The 16,462-nt window shown below is 39.6% G+C and overlaps 1 protein-coding gene across 1 annotated transcript in view; it reads left to right on the top strand.

Moving 5' to 3' along the window:
* Positions 1-16,462, top strand: part of Slc35f1 (solute carrier family 35 member F1) — a 431,065-nt gene that overhangs the window by 168,338 nt on the left and 246,265 nt on the right. The window lies entirely within an intron of this gene.

Here is a 16,462-nt window from a genome sequence, read left to right as displayed (position 1 = left end):
TGTCTGAGTGAAGGAATTGGAAGTCAAGTGTTAATGAACCTAACTAGACTTTGAAAATCATAATACTTGCACAGAGAACACCTCTGTAAGGATGTCTCAGGATTCCTTGCATTCTGCTAGAGAACTTCAGTGCCTAGAAATTTTAGGCCTATGATATGGGATTCCCATCTGTATGCTGTGAATACGATTGGTTAATAAGCAAAGAATCTGCCTTGGCCTGTGAAAGGGCAGAGTAGAGCTAGTGGGGGGAAACTAAACTGAATGCTGGGAGAAAGAAGGCAGAGTCGATAAGAAACCATGTAGCCCTGCTGGAGACAGATGCCTAAACTTTACCCGGTAAGCCACAGCCTCATGGCTATACACAGATTAATGGAGATGGGTTAATTTAAGATATGAGTTAGCCAGAAATATGCTTAAGCTATTGGCCAAACAGTATTCAAATAATATGGTTTCTGTGTGATTGTTTCGGGAGTCTGGGCAGCCAGGAAATGAACAAGCAGCCTTTTTGTACAGCAGGCCTAATATTATTTGAATTAATAATAAAATTCTGAATTTGTGTCCAAAGCTTTATATCACCTGATGGAACTTAATGTTTTATGTCTTGTAGTTGTGCATTTTTCTCTTTGCAAATGCTAAAAATTGCTATCTTCAATATGTATTTATCCTCCTTAGTATCTTAGGCTTACTGGTTACTCCACGCAGATGTGATAACTGAATTACTCAAGGCACAAAAAAACCAATGGAAGGTTATGTCCCCAATTAATGGACAAGAGAATGATCACACAGCTAATCTCAGCAATTTGAGAAGGAGTTGCTGAGGAAGACCAACACAGATACCTAAACAGCTGCCTTTGCCATGTGGGAGAATCTTAAATGACTGCATGCTCTTTTTTTTTAAAATTTTATTTAGGAGATTTGTAATAAGATACAGAGGGATAGGAGTCAAATTCTGCGTCTCAGATGTCTTAGATTCATGTTGAATGTGATCACACTGAACACCTTAGATAATCCAAGAAAGAAAACAGTCTGCCTTCAGATATGTTAGTACAGGACAGTAACCTAAGACTATGAAGTCCTTTTTCAATAATCTATAACCTACTTTCTATAAAAACTAAGACATACAGGTTACTGGGCTGAAATATCCATTGTCTTCATTTTCTTTAGACACCGCTCCTCTTCTGATGATTGGTGGTTGATAGATTTATTCTGCACTGTGTTCCCCAAATCTTGGGTTATCCACAACAAAAACAATGTTCTGGATAGGTAGTAGAAAGTCAAAAATGAAAGTACTCATATTGAAGAAAGACTGAACTTGTTATTTGCAGGAAGATTAGTAAAACATAGCTGAAAATTTTTCAGATAATTAGACTGAATGGGGCTTCATTATTATACTGCAGATAAATGCTGTTAAATTAAAAATTAGGTGAAGATCCCCTTCTATTAAATATATATTTGATTTGCAAAATTAGTCACTTGGATTATTCATATTTGCATTATTTTGAAAGTAGATAAATAATCTCTTGCATAACTGAATGTTTCATTCTTTTATAATATAATCTTTTATCTCTGTTCAAACACTTTGCTTATAGTCCAAAATAAAGCAGTTAAACAACTTAGATTTATTTTTAGTTCTATCATATAGAATAGTGGTAGTGATATCATCCTTAGGATTTAGTGGGTTAATCCATCCTTAGTGCTTCTTAAAATGAGGTTTTAGTACATGAAAATGTAGATGGCATTTCTGAATTTTCTTTGAAGAAGCACCATTTGAGAAATATCCAAATGATCACAGATGCTGAAAATAATATCTTTGTAACTTAACTTTAGGAAAGTACTTTGCTAAATGGGCAGTGGTGACGCATGCCTTTAATCCCAGCACTTGGGATTTAAGTGCTTTCGTTTTTGACTTTTGACTTGGGAGTCAGAGTCAGGCAGATCTCTGTGAACTTGTAGTGGCTGATCCTGGTTGTCATGCTGACAAACCTAGGAAGAAGAAATCTCAGTGGAGAAATGGTCTTCGTCAGACTGGCTGTGGGCCATTTTCTTTCTCTGATGACTGATGTGAGAGGGCTCAGTTCATTGTGCGTTGTGCCATCTGTAAGAAGGTGGACTTGAATTATACAAGAAAGTAGCCTGAGAACAAGCAGGGGAAGCAAACCAGTAAGCAGTGTTCCTCCATCAGCTCTGCTCCCTGCCTTCTGGCCCCTGTGCTGGCTTTCCTTGGTGACAAAGTCTAATCTGCTATGTGACATAACACCATCACCAGTTCTGGGGGCTAGGATCTGGCTCTCATATCATGTTATGTTGCTGTGTTGTGTGCTGTTCCAGGTACACACTTCGGACAACAGGGCCATTCACATTTCTTTCTAGAAGCTTAGCAGGGGAGTGTTCAGAGACTTGAGAGAAGACGCAGATCCAAAGACCTTTCAGGTGATGGGCGGACTTGCACTTGCTTGCCAAAGGGCAAGAAGATCCTAATAGAAAGGTGGAAAGATTAGGTCAGAGGAAAGAGGATCATGAAGCATTCATGTGTATACAGGAGAGCTGATTGGGAGATGTGACTAAAAGAGGGAAGGAAGAATAAGTTCTTTGACTTCTACTACTGAGATAGTTATAAAATCAAAATAAACAAATGAATGAGAGGCTAGCCAGGGAGATTTCTTGAACTGGTATATTAATACTACTTAAAGGGTTTGAATTTTGGCAGCCAGATTTCAGAAAATAGGTTTACAACTAAAACAAAACAAAATGAAACAAACCAGAATAATAACAACAATAAAATACGGGGAAAAAATCTGCTCAGTGCCCACACACCAAAAAAAAAATCAACAAGCAAAGAAACAAAAACATTCTCAATCATTTCATTTATGTGTCAATGGAGAAATGTATGCTCCAAATAACTTAAAAAAGACTTTTAAACAAGATCCAAAACCTGAAAATACAGCAAAATAATTTTTTCCAACATATGCTAAAATTATAGAATAATTCCAGAAAATATAGAATTTTGCATCATTTAAGAATAATTAACCTTAATTTTACCAGCAACATAAAATTATATGACTTGAAACAGAAAAGCTACTGAATTATTGAACTAGGCCTATTAGAATGCTTTCAAATCCTCCAATTTGTTGTGGAATACTAGCTTAAGACATGTTATATTTGTTTATGTTGTGGAGTATCCATTTAATGATGCAAAGATGTGCTGCATTCTTTTATGTTGCATTTGTTTAATTCTGTAAAGTTGTGTTACTTTGTCTGCTTAAAATACCTGATTGGTTTAATAAAGAGCAACAGGTAGGCAGGAGGAAGAATAGGTGGGTCTGACAGAGAGAGAAAATAATAGAAGGAGAAATCTAGTGAGGAGAGTGAGGAGTGAGGAAAAGAAGAGAAGAGGTCACAGGGGCCAGCCACCCAACTACACAGCTAGCCTCGGAGTCCGAAGGAAAGAAAAATACATAGAATAAAAAAGGTAAAAAGCCCAGAGGCAAACCATAGTTAAAGAGAAATGGGATAATTTAAGTGAGAAAAGCTGGAGAGAAATGAGACAATTTAAGTTAGAAAGTCTAGCTAGAAAGAAGCCAAGCTAAAGCTAGACATTCATAGGTAAGGATAAGTCTCTGTGTATTTATTTGGGAGTTGAGTGGCGGGTACCCAAAGAGTAAAAAACACAAACAAACAAAAAACCTAAAACAAAACAAAAGAAGCAACTGCACTAATTAGTTGGCACAGTTTTTAAGATTTATTCTTACATTTTAGAGTCTGGAGATATCAAAAATAACTTTTATATCTAAAATCCAAAATTAGATGCAATGCATAATAAATCTAGACTAATGATAATATAATGGTTAGTTTGTTTTGTTCACCTGTGTCCCAACCCACAGTGTCTAAACAACATACATTCTATTGTGTCGCTAGAGAAGGTGGATTACAATTATTTTGGGGTTATTTGTTTCATCGGAGAAATGATTTGAGAATCTAGATTTGGGACCTCCCCTCTGGCTGTAAGCCCTTAACAATAATGTGCAAAGACTGAAGGAAAAATTAATTGTTTGTGGTCCCTTTTTAAATGAAAGAAAAATTTCCAGAAATCTCCATTCCTCCTCTGTTTATTTCTCCTACTGCACCATCTGGTTACAGCTTATGTCCAAGTCTAAGCCCTTAGCTCGCAAGCAGAATGGAACCACGCTCTATCGGATGAGGCTCTCAGGCTTGACTCTGCCTTTAATCTCTTCTTTTTCCCTCTTTTTTCATTTATTTATTATGTGTATGCACATATGTGCATGTGTGCTCATGCACATGCACAGGCATGCATGTATGCACACAGACAAGCACACATGCTTACACATGCACATTCTTGAACACACACATAGGCATGCATTCATGCATGCACACATACACAAACATACACATGCACATTCATGCACACAGCCCACACAGGCATGCATGCATACAGACAGACATGTACATACACCACACATGCACAAACATACACACACACATTCATGAACACACACATAGGCATGCTTGCATGCACACATACACACATGCACATTTATGCACACACACTCACACAGGCATGCATGCATGCATACAGACAGACATGTACATACACATACACGTGCATAAACATATACATGCACATTCATGCACACAGAGACACACATACACACACACACCACAGCACATATGTGGATGGTTCAAGTCAATTGGTAGAAGTCAATTCCCTTTCTCTACTATGGGGCCCAGGGATTGAACTAGTTCATCAGGCTTGGCAACAAATGCCTTGACCAACTGAGTCATCTCTTCTTTTGCTTTTTAAAAAACAAATTCTGCATACCTGTCAGGATAATTCAGTCATGATGTTTGGGGGTATTATTCAAGCACTAGCATTTTTAAAAGGTTTTTATGTGGTTTTAATGTGTAGCCTGGATTCTAGTTACTGAGTAATTAGTGGCTCTTTGGACTTGTTTGGTCTCTCTGCTCAGGTTTCTGATTCAGAGGTGAGGAGCTGTAATTGATATTTCTTATCAGCTCACACATGATGCCAATCTGGTGAGATCACATTTTGAGGGGTGGGTTGGAAATGGACTATAAAAAGCATGCAATTCACTATTGAGAGACCAATCAGGTTTCTTCTAGCAAAAACAGTCAGCAAAGGCTGTAAGGGCCAGCCAGCATGGAAGGGCAGCCGGAAGCATGTCTCAGCTTCGTCTACCTTCTTGTTCTAATCAGTAAGGATAATATTACTCTGAAGGAAAATGTAGTCCAGAGTTACAGCCTCCAACTTTGGCTTCAAATACTTATATTCCCTAATACATCCCAAAAAGGAGTAGGAAAATTGCCATGTAATGGCCAGAGCCAGATACTGAAGATGACCACTATAGTCATCAGTAGCCTCTCTGTTATAAAATACCATCTCTATAAACTATCCACATTGTACACAGTCAAAGGTTGCACATATCACAGATTCAACCAACTACAGATTGAAAACATTTGAAAAACGAAAGTTTATCTGTATTAAGCATATAAAGTTGTTTCTCCTGTCAGTCTCAAACAACACAACAACTATTTCCATAGGATTTGCATTGCATTAGGTGCTGTAGGTAATGTAGAGATGACTTAAAGTACATAGACGGACTGTGCAGATTATATGCAGATAAGGCAGGATTCTGTATAAAGGGGCATAAACACGTGTATTTGAGTATCTGTAGATGTCCTGTAACTAGACACAATTGTGCTGTGTAATTTATAGAACACAGGCAAGTTCATGCATGCACACATACCCCTCCCCCCCCACATGCACACCATAGACAGCAAAAAACTAATGTTGGGTTTAAGGTCCGAGGGACCCTGAAGTTCAGAGGTAGAAGATGGCTTTGGGTGGCAAATGGGCATTTAGAAATTTTCTCGACAAGGAGAGAGAATGGAGAGAGGATAACAATGAGAATCAGGGCTAAGGAAATAACTAAATTGCTAAAGTGCTTTGCAAGTAAAAGGACTCAAATTCAATCCCTAGAACTCACATTAAAAAGTCAGGGTTGTGCATGCTTGTAATGCCGACCTTGGGAGGAGGAAGGCAAGCAAGTCCTGGGGCTCCTGGCCAACATCTGAGTCTTGTAGGTATGCCATGCTAGTGAGAGATCCTGTCTCTTGAAAAGGTGTAAGGTACTTGAGGAGTAACCGCTGAGGCTGTCCCCTGGCCCCCATATACACATGTGCACCCACACAATTGCACGTAGACACATGCCCAATGCATATGAAATCACATAAAACAACAAAAATTGAAACATTGAGAAATCATTTTTTAATCTTCAAATGTTCTTAATTTTTTTTTTAATTTCAGATTTTGGTGTTTCCATACTTTTAAATCTAGGATTCTTCAGATAGACAGAACTAACAAAATGAGTATGTGAAATGAGATTTATCAGGGGAGTTGGCTCATGTGATTACGGAGGATAAAGGCCCTATAAAAAACCCACAAGCTGGCAATGTAGAAAAGCTGGTACTGTGGCGAACTCCAAGCGTGAAAAGCTCAGCATCAGGGAGTGGCTGGCACAATTCCTAGACAGAGTCTAAATCCTCAAGAACCTGAGTTCTGATGTCCGAGGGCAGCAGAAGGAGGATGCTGCAGCTCAGTGGTGGGGGAGAGGTGAGGGGGAGTGACTGGTGAACCAGTTCAGCTTGGCTCTGTTCTGCTCAGGCGCACACATCCTCCCTAGCCACCCTGCTGACTCACAGGTCAATCTCCTTAAGAAACATCCCCGAAATCCCTCTCATAAACAAAACTTGCCCAGTCCTCTCGGTGCCCCTTCACCCAGTCAAGCTGCTGTCAGACATCAGCTGTCTCAGAGAATAAGCACAGAGCAGTGGCCACAGCAGGTCCTGGACGGGTGAATGCCTGCAAGAGGAAACCCATTTATTCCCTCTGGAGAGGAGAAGCAAAGGGAGATCTGAGGCAGCCTTCCTCTCTCACTGCCTGCAGGCCGAGCAGGACAAACAATCCTTCCTTCTAAGCCTATCTTTGCTACTGGAAACTTCTACTAGCAATTACGTCTGCCATTTCTGAGCAGAAGGGAAGGTGAGCATGACATTTATTTTAGGGAGTTTTTCCCCCATTGTACCCCCCCCCCCCCCCCGCCAGGCTGATTGGAGAAAGCTAGCTATATATGAGGGGAAATTCTCCACTGGGTATCTTCCTTATCCCCTAAGTGCCCAATGTGTTAGGTGTTCCCCATGTAGCATCTTGTCCAAATCTTAGAGCCATTTGGCAAGCTTGTCATTAATTAAAACAACCACCTTTTAAATTTTCTACTACAGAGTTTAGTTGGAAAGGAATCCATACAGATACCATTGTGTGAACAGAAAACAAATCCCGCCATTTCTCTTAGCTGATTTCTGGACAGCATTTGAATTTAAAAGTACAGACATTAAAAGAAAAATATTCTATTAACAATAGACACATAGTCTATAGCAAAGCCCTGGATATACTGGAATGAGAATTATTAAATATTAAATAATCAATTTTAGGTTCCTGTACTGGACTGAGACAGTTAAAAAGGAGTTGTAAAAACAATGATGGAGAATTGTGTCCCTTTATTAAAACTGTTAGTCATCATTCCAGGTACAGCTGGTGTGAGTCATATGTTTACTCGTAATCATTTGTTGTATTTACTTGAAGTCACTTAGTGCTAATGGGTAGACATTAACCACCCAGTGTACACAAGACACAACTCTTCTGCTGGTCTCTTTTGGGGGACAATTCCTCCATTCTGTCAAGGTGAAGTTAAATTCAGATCAAGTTTGAAGTCTTCAAATCATCTCTAAAGTCTGCCACGGACTGAGCAATGCTTCTGGTTCCTTTCCCCTGAAGATTAAGTTGATTTGAGTCAGACAGGCAGAGGCCAGATTCCTTCTCTAGTATCTCTTGAGTTGGCTCTTTCCCCCTTGATTCTAGGGCCTAGAAAATGTCTAGGCTCTAGCATGGAGAGGAAAGATGTTCTACTACAGTTCCATAGGCTGTCAAGAGCTGTTTTCTGGAAGCTGCAGCTTGGCAGTCAACCTTAACAGTTTTAGGAGAAACACACATAACTAAGGAAGAAGATTGTCAAGTGATTAGCAAGCCTCTCCACTGGCTTCTCTAGCTAATATTTAGTTATTAAAGTATTCTCTGCAGGAGGAATAATTATATTTATTTATCAGTTCTAAATGATTGAGAAAGTACAGTTTGCTTCATGTTGAGCACTTATAAATAGACTCAGTCTTTTGTGTCTGAAAGAACAGAGACTTCCAGTACATAGCAAGTGAGATCATTTATGCAGGAATTTCATTCAATTAAAGGTAACTTAATTGGTACCTAATATATTATGCAGCGATAGTTAAGGAACTCTAACAGAGAATGAAAAAATGCAAATTGCATTTACTTTCAGATGGAGAGAAAAACCAAAATTTCAAGGAAATAGCAATGTACACTAAATCTTAGCAAGCGAGTTTTATTTTCAAGTGACATTTATGTTACTTCTGTGGCACAGAAGGTATGAGAACATAAATCTTACTTAAAGAAGCTGAAGAAAAACGATGGTAAATTCAACCTTCTTGCATAGGAATTAGGCACAGGAACTCTACCTGCCTTGTAGAAAAGGATATGTGTATGCAAATATATTGAACACATGCACTCATTTGTCTTGTTAATATTATACTCCATATTCCCTCCTATTCAGCCACTGCCCACCTGCCAACATGAACGCCTCCATCTTAACTTATGTCTTAAATTGTTATAGCATACTTCTTGTTATTGCCTTTTTTGACAAATTTTAAGATGTTATCTTAACTTCTTGTTATGGGAGATGAAGACTTCTTATCATTGTCTCCTGGACTCCCAATATAGTGAGTGTATTACCGTATATGCTATAGTTGCTGAAGTTCACTAAAGTTTTTTGCTCATCTATGAAATGAGCTTACATGTCCCAAGTCCCTCATAAGGGATAGTGATGGAATGAGGGATGCATTCAATAGTGTAATATGCTATTGGAAGATGGTATGCCCTCTGTAAGCATTTAGTCTTATTACACTAAGGAAGTCATAGCCCAAGTATGGTATCGTAAGAATTAATGAGTGAACACACCAGTACCTATACATTTAAATAAAACGAGTAAAACAGTTATAAAATTCATCAGGTTTAACTATATAACCTACTATTCAGGTGAGTTTAAGTGAAACTTTATGTACTATAATTGAAAGGATACATGTTAATATTATTTCTCAATGCCAATATTTCAGAGCATTTTCTTCTTTTATTGTTCAAATGATGACTAATATATATTTTACATGTAGCTGTATAGTATATTTTCGAATGTCATTTACTCTCTACTGACTTCTCTTGTTTGTCAAATGGCTCTACATATTTTAAATGAGTATACAAGTGCCACAAAATAATTGAAATTTAGGGAAAGAAATATGGTCAATATTTATTGTTCTGATTCAGCAAATCCAGAGAAACCTGATGTCAACGATGAAAGTACTTCCTGCCAAATTTACAGGTCTGATTAGTTTAGCTTTAGTTTAGACATTGGGTTTGTCATTCACTGCACAATTACAGTCAACAGGAAGTCAATAGCATTGCACCAAAAGTTAGGAAACTTGCATTCTACTCCCACATCTATTACAGACTAACACTGTGTCCTTTCTGGGCCCAGTGTAAAGCCTTACATCATATGAGGCTTTTGTGCTTCATTCAGATTTGTTGAGAGCTATCTCCCTCTATCACGTGGTGCTGGCAGTGAGAAGATGGAGTTTTGCAGTGTGATGCTGTTGTATTGCTGGGCAGAAGTGCCACTGGGTTGTGTTCCTGAGGCCTGATGACTGCCAGGGCTTCTCTGTAACCCTGGGTCTATGCCTCCCCTCCTCCAAAGCACATCAAAACTTTGCCCCATGGATTGCTTGAATACTTGCCGTTGTTGGTGGTAAGGTTATTCAACACTCTCTAGCCCTCAGTTCAAAAACCTCAGGGCTAAAATAGTATGTTTGAGGCTCCAATAATTTAGCCTAGTATGAAGGGAACTGATCTGGCAGTTATCAAGAGACTTTGAGGCTCACAAATTGAAAACGTGGGTACTTGGAGGCTCTGTACCCCGACCCTTCTATCAAGTGTTGAGAATGGCTTTCCAGTGTGTTGTTCACACAGCTCTGTTCTGGGTCTGGTATCATTTTAATGAATGCAGTGTGGGTAAAGGGATTCTCTGTCTTAGAATGTGTGTTTGCTTGCTGAGACTTTGGGAACTTTAAACTAATTAAGTTACTCACTTTTGAGTTCTTCTTGAACCTACAGTTGGGATCTTGTCTACATTGGTTAGAATATAAATGGGCTCAGAACACTTCTTACTTCTAATTATGCAATTATACATCAAGGTTTCACTTTCTTCAGTGCTTTTACATGAATAACACTACAATAAAAGCTTCAATCTACATAAAAAATGGGAGCTAGTGTTATTTCCAAAAGAAAACCTCTTATTAATTCTGTGTTGTGAGCTTTTAGCATTATTAAATAGTCCATCTGATACTTCTGTAGTCACACTTTTTCTTCTATAATTTTTAACAACTGTAAACCTAAGTTTACTGAGTTTAATGTGAAGAGTAAGATGGCAAATATTGTAATTAATTCATAAACAGCAGGAAAGACCCCGCCAATACAATATTTAAAGCAATGTTTGTATTTTGGTATGTCTGTCTTTGAGTTGAAAAACACCCTCTTATGTTGATGCAGTGCTTAATCTTGTAAACAACATGATTACACTTTGGAGCTGTTTGTGGTGTTCAGTGAATACAGATGTTACGATAAGTAATAGTATACACTTTTTCATAAACTTTTTCATACTCTTTTTTTATAAAAGAGTTATAACTTTTTCATGTACAAGAGAATAGGAATATTGTATTGTTTGTTTGTTCATATATTCCTCCATGGTAAAGCAAGTTGCATCGAATGGTCTACATTCTTCCGTACTATGTGGTTGATGTGGGATTCCTTTGTGTATGTTGTGAATATCTTTTATTCTCATTGGTGAATAAAGAGGCTGTTTGGGCCTATGACAGGGCAGAATACAGTAAGACTAGGCGCAGTCAAAGAGACGCCATGTAGCTACTGCATGTGACATACACTGGACACTGAAAAAAACCTTGCCAGTAGTCCACAACCACATGGCGATACACAGATTAATAGAAATGGGTTATTTTAAGATATAAGAACTAGCTAGAAATATGCAAAAGCTAATAGGCCAAGCAGTGTTTTAATTAACTCAGTTTCTGTGTGATTATTTCAGGTATGGGCAGCTGGGAAATGAATGAGCAGTCTCTACCAACATATGGTTGTGATAGATTTGTTGTTATTGTGATCAAATGCCTGACACAAGTTAAGGAAGGAAGATTTATTTTGAATCATGGTTTCAGAGGGATCAGTCCATACACTTGTACCAAACATCATGATGGTGGGAGCATGTGGTAGGAAAGATTCTTTACTTCTTTGCTTTCTCATAGTGGACAGGACATAGAGAGAGAGAGAGAGAGAGAGAGAGAGAGAGACAGAGAGAGAGACAGAGAGAGAGACAGAGAGAGAGACAGAGAGACAGACAGAGAGAGAGACAGAGATAGAGAGAGAGACAGAGAGAGACAGAGAGACAGAGGGGGGGGAGGGGGAGATTTCCCTCTGGTAATTTATTTCCTTCAAGAGGCTCCCACTTCATACTTTCCCCCACTTCCCATTAATGAATATTATTATGACTCCATCAAGGTCTTAACCATCTTTTGAGAACACTGCAGACTCATTTATTACGGAGGTTGGGCCTGCCTACATACCCCTTTCTCAGGTCCCATTAGCTCAGGTGGCTGGCTCCGCTGCCTTGTCAGCGGTCTCTGAGTATAGCTGCAGGCCTTAGGTTGGCTCAGGGAGGAAGTGCCTGCTGCACATGCTCATGTGGGCTGGTTTGGGCAGGGTGACTGTGGCTTGGGTAGACTGGCTGGCAGTTTCTCCTACAACCATCAACTAGATTAGAGCCCTTAGAATCCACTAACCTCTCTAGAGTGTTTAAGCTGTCAGATAAGATGCCTGTTTCTCTAACCAGCTACATCCAAGCTGTAGATCCTACTTTACCATCCATACTCAAACCGTAGATCCCAGTCTATCAACCACATTCAAACCGTAGATCCCAGTCTATCAACCACATTCAAACCGTAGATCCCAGTCTATCAACCACATTCAAACCGTAGATCCCAGTCTATCAACCACATTCAAACCGTAGATCCCAGTCTATCAACCACATTCAAACCGTAGATCCCAGTCTACCAGCCACATTCAAACCGTAGATCCCAGTCTATCAACCACATTCAAACCGTAGATCCCAGTCTACCAGCCATATTCAAACCGTAGATCCCAGTCTACCATCCATATTCAAACTGTGGGTCCCAGACTACTAACCATATCCAAACCATACAGGCTTTAAAAGTTCAAGACAACAGCTAAAATGTACTTTTTTTAAATGTGAAAGATCAGTTAACACTGAACCCCTAAAATGGTGCCACTATCTTCATGTCTATATACTGTTCCCCCATTATTATCTCTTTAACATGGAGGCCCAGGGTCATCTGTCATCTTCCCACTAAAAACGTTCCTATGAATCTGTTGGAAGACCCAGCATTGTTTGCTCTAGTCCGGTAATACCTTGAGTAAGGTCAATGTTTGGACCCTATAGTTGCTTGAATGTTGTGCTTTTTTGTATAATGTTGAAAAACTATTTCCAACAAAAAGTTATATTATTTTCTATATTTTCTTTAGATATTTTATGCCTAATGTTTATACTTAAATATTTAATATGCTAAGAACTTACTTTTCATCTAAAGAAATATAAAAAAACTTTATCTAGCTGTTATTTCCAACATTGTTAAGTATCTCATATTCTCACCAGGAATAGAAAATTCTGTTTTATTATGTAATAAATTACATATGCAATTATATATACAGCTTTATAGGTAAGAATTCTTTCATGGTTTAATTACAGCAGGCTTATAGGTCTTGTCATACTTATTACAATGTAAAGCCAGCGCTCTTTTATTTCTGAAATGTGTATTGTCTGTTTTTATGCAACTATATTTTAAGTTTATCTTAAAATAACTTCTCAAACCTCATTCCTCTCATCCACTTGTATCTCTGTTCTCAAATTCTACCTTTTTTTTAAAAAAGGCAGTATTAAAACTTGACATTGTCAAGAATTGATAAATAATCTTTAGCGGACATACATCCAACCTTGAGTATTCATACACCAGTGACACATTCTTCATTGTGAATAGAAGATACTAACAAGATAAACCCTCAGGACTGCTCAGTACAGAGTGTTTCAGAGGCAAGACAAGGCCCGCCTCAGTGCCAGAGACCAGAGATAGCCCACCTCAGTGTCAGAGGCCATAGATAGCCCGCCTCAGTGTCAGAGGCCAGAGATAGCCCAGCTCAGTGTCAGAGGCCAGAGATAGCCCACCTCAGTGTCAGAGGCCAGAGATAGCCCACCTCAGTGTCAGAGGTCATAGATAGCCCGCCTCAGTGTCAGAGGCCAGAGATGTCCCGCCTCAGTGTCAGAGGCCAGAGATAGTCTACCTCAGTGTCAGAGGCCAGAGATGTCCCGCCTCAGTGTCAGAGGCCAGAGATAGTCTACCTCAGTGTCAGAGGCCAGAGATAGTCTACCTCAGTGTCAGAGGCCAGAGATAGTCTACCTCAGTGTCAGAGGCCAGAGATGCCCCGCCTCAGTGTCAGAGGCCAGAGATAGTCTACCTCAGTGTCAGAGGCCAGAGATAGTCTACCTCAGTGTCAGAGGCCAGAGATAGTCTACCTCAGTGTCAGAGGCCAGAGATGCCCCGCCTCAGTGTCAGAGGTCATAGATAGCCCACCTCAGTGTCAGAGGCCAGAGATAGCTCACCTCAGTGTCAGAGGCCAGAGATAGTCTACCTCAGTGTCAGAGGCTAGAGATAGTCTACCTCAGTGTCAGAGGCCAGAGATGCCCTGCCTCAGTGTCAGAGGCCAGAGATAGTCTACCTCAGTGTCAGAGGCCAGAGATAGTCTACCTCAGTGTCAGAGGCCAGAGATAGTCTACCTCAGTGTCAGAGGCCAGAGATGTCCCGCCTCAGTGTCAGAGGTCATAGATAGCCCACCTCAGTGTCAGAGACCAGAGATAGCCCATCTCAGTGTCAGAGGGATAGCCCGCCTCAGTGTCAGAGGCCAGAGATGTCCTGCCTCAGTGTCAGGTTCTGAAGAGAGTCTCTGCAAAGGTTGTTTCCTCCTCCAGTGCTTGTGGGTGGAGAGGAACATCCAGAAGCAAAGAATATCAACACAGAACACATGGACAACAATGTGCTGTAGTGTTCCCGTGTCAGCTTGGCAAGAACAATGCCAGGTATTAATGTGTGATTGGATTATAAAAGGGATAAGGAAATGCCCTTTAGAACCTAAACAATATGAAGTATGTATGTTTGTTTGCTGGAAATGAAATGGATAGAATTCCGCTTTGGTTTTATTTTAACAATTCCCCTCCACCATTGTTTTACTTTGGACTGTCTTCTGTGGATTTTACTGTATTCTTGACAGATGGAAACTGGCATCTAGCACTCAACTTCAACAAGCTGACATATGATCTCAAAACGCTAGACAGTAGATTGAGGGCTGAGGTGGTTCTGTGATTCAGGTACAATGGGACACTTCAGTAATCCCAGTACCCAGGAGGCCGAGGCAGGAAGAAAGTGGGAAGCTGCCCTGGGCCATGTGGAGAGACTCCTGTCTGAAAGAATGAAGAACAGGCTGGACGTTGGTGGCACACACCTTTAATCCCAGCACTCAGGAGGCAGATGCAGGGAGATGTCTGTGAGTTTGGGATCAGCCTAGACAGACTCCAAAGCTATAGAGAAACCCAGTCTCGAGCCCTCCACCTCCCCCCCCAAAAAAAAAGAAAAGAAAAAGAGAACAGTTTGCTTTGAAGAAGTGCCAACATGATGAGTATGCAGATGACCTCGAGACTTCCTGTGACAGGATAACCTTCATATGAGACATAAATAAATGGTACTAAGCAGTAAAGAATTCCAGGAGACGCTCTGAAATCACAGGAAACTACAGTCCAGCCATAAATGCACCACTTAGACTATTTTCCTTCCAGTCTGGCTGTGTTTTAAATTCCTAGTTCAAGAAGTTTTTCACTGGAGAGAGTTAGGCTTGTCATTGATAGTCAATTTAAGTTCTGTCTCTTGAGAGTAAAACCTAATGTCAGATGGTAATGAAGCCCGGTTTTTGTTGTTGTTTGTTTTTTATGGTTCTCATTTTATTGATGTAACCTCAAAGTCATGACCCAGATGGTGGACCGTTTTTTAAAATTCATGGATGAGAGAAATACTCAGATTTCACATTCTCCATATTTCCACGTAAAAGAATGTAAAACAGTGTGTCCCAAGGTAAAGACAGTTCAAACTGAATGCATTTAAAATAAGAGAGATGGAAAAATTCGCAGTTCGCTAATAAAAAAGAATGAATGGGATTTAGCAATTTAGAAAGAGGCTGGTTTAAGATTGCAGAAAGTGTTTAAACAATTTAATGTGTTGGAATAGTAAAAGAAGACAATAACAACACATACCTGTTACACACTGCACTACAAGCTTTATCGTCACACAGAGTTCACCAGGAGACAGGCACTTGCATAGGAAAGAAATTTTAAAAAACTGTGTACAGCTTATCTTATCCGATCCCTTACGACTTTATTCCTATGGTGGCAGATTACAATTTGATTTATACGATTATTCCATTCTAGTTAAAAGCTTGTCACTTGGGAGTATCCCACTCAGAGATTGGGCCCGGTCTGCTTCACCTCCAGGTGACATCAATACAAGCACAGGAGGAAGCTTGCGTGCTTTTACATATTGGTGTATCTTGATGGGGAGATGCCGGCTGTGCTTCTCTCCCTGGTGACTTGTTTGGAATCCTCATTGGCTTCTGTGAAAATGTCCATGAGCCTACCTGAACAATAGATGTTCTGATCCATGCTGGTTGGAGCTTGACTTTTGGCATGTTTTGTGAGTATCTACTGTTGATCTCCGTTGTCCCTGCTATGACTTTTGGACATTTCATAGTTCCCTGTTTCTTTTCTAAGGTCACCACAGTAAACTTTACAAAATATTTGTGTGTATGTGTGTATAATAAAATATACTTACCGTAAAGTTTACCATTTAGCCACATTTAAATATAAAATCCATCAACATTAAGTATATTCAATCAATATGCAACTGTCATTACTATTTCCAGAATTTTATCTCTGTCCTAAATACAAATGCTATACTCATTATTCCCCACTTGCCTTTCTTCTTAGCTCGCTTAACCTAAATTTTACTTTCTATCCCTCTGAATTTGACTAGGTATCTCATATAAGTGAATCCTCAATATTCATTCTTT

This window comes from Microtus oregoni, unplaced genomic scaffold (genome assembly GCF_018167655.1).
Source record: "Microtus oregoni isolate MIOR12 unplaced genomic scaffold, Mior012 000006F_ref0000085, whole genome shotgun sequence".
NCBI lineage: Eukaryota > Metazoa > Chordata > Mammalia > Rodentia > Cricetidae > Microtus > Microtus oregoni.
The sequence above is the reverse complement of the archived record's forward strand: the minus strand, read 5'-3'. Positions and strand labels throughout refer to the sequence as shown.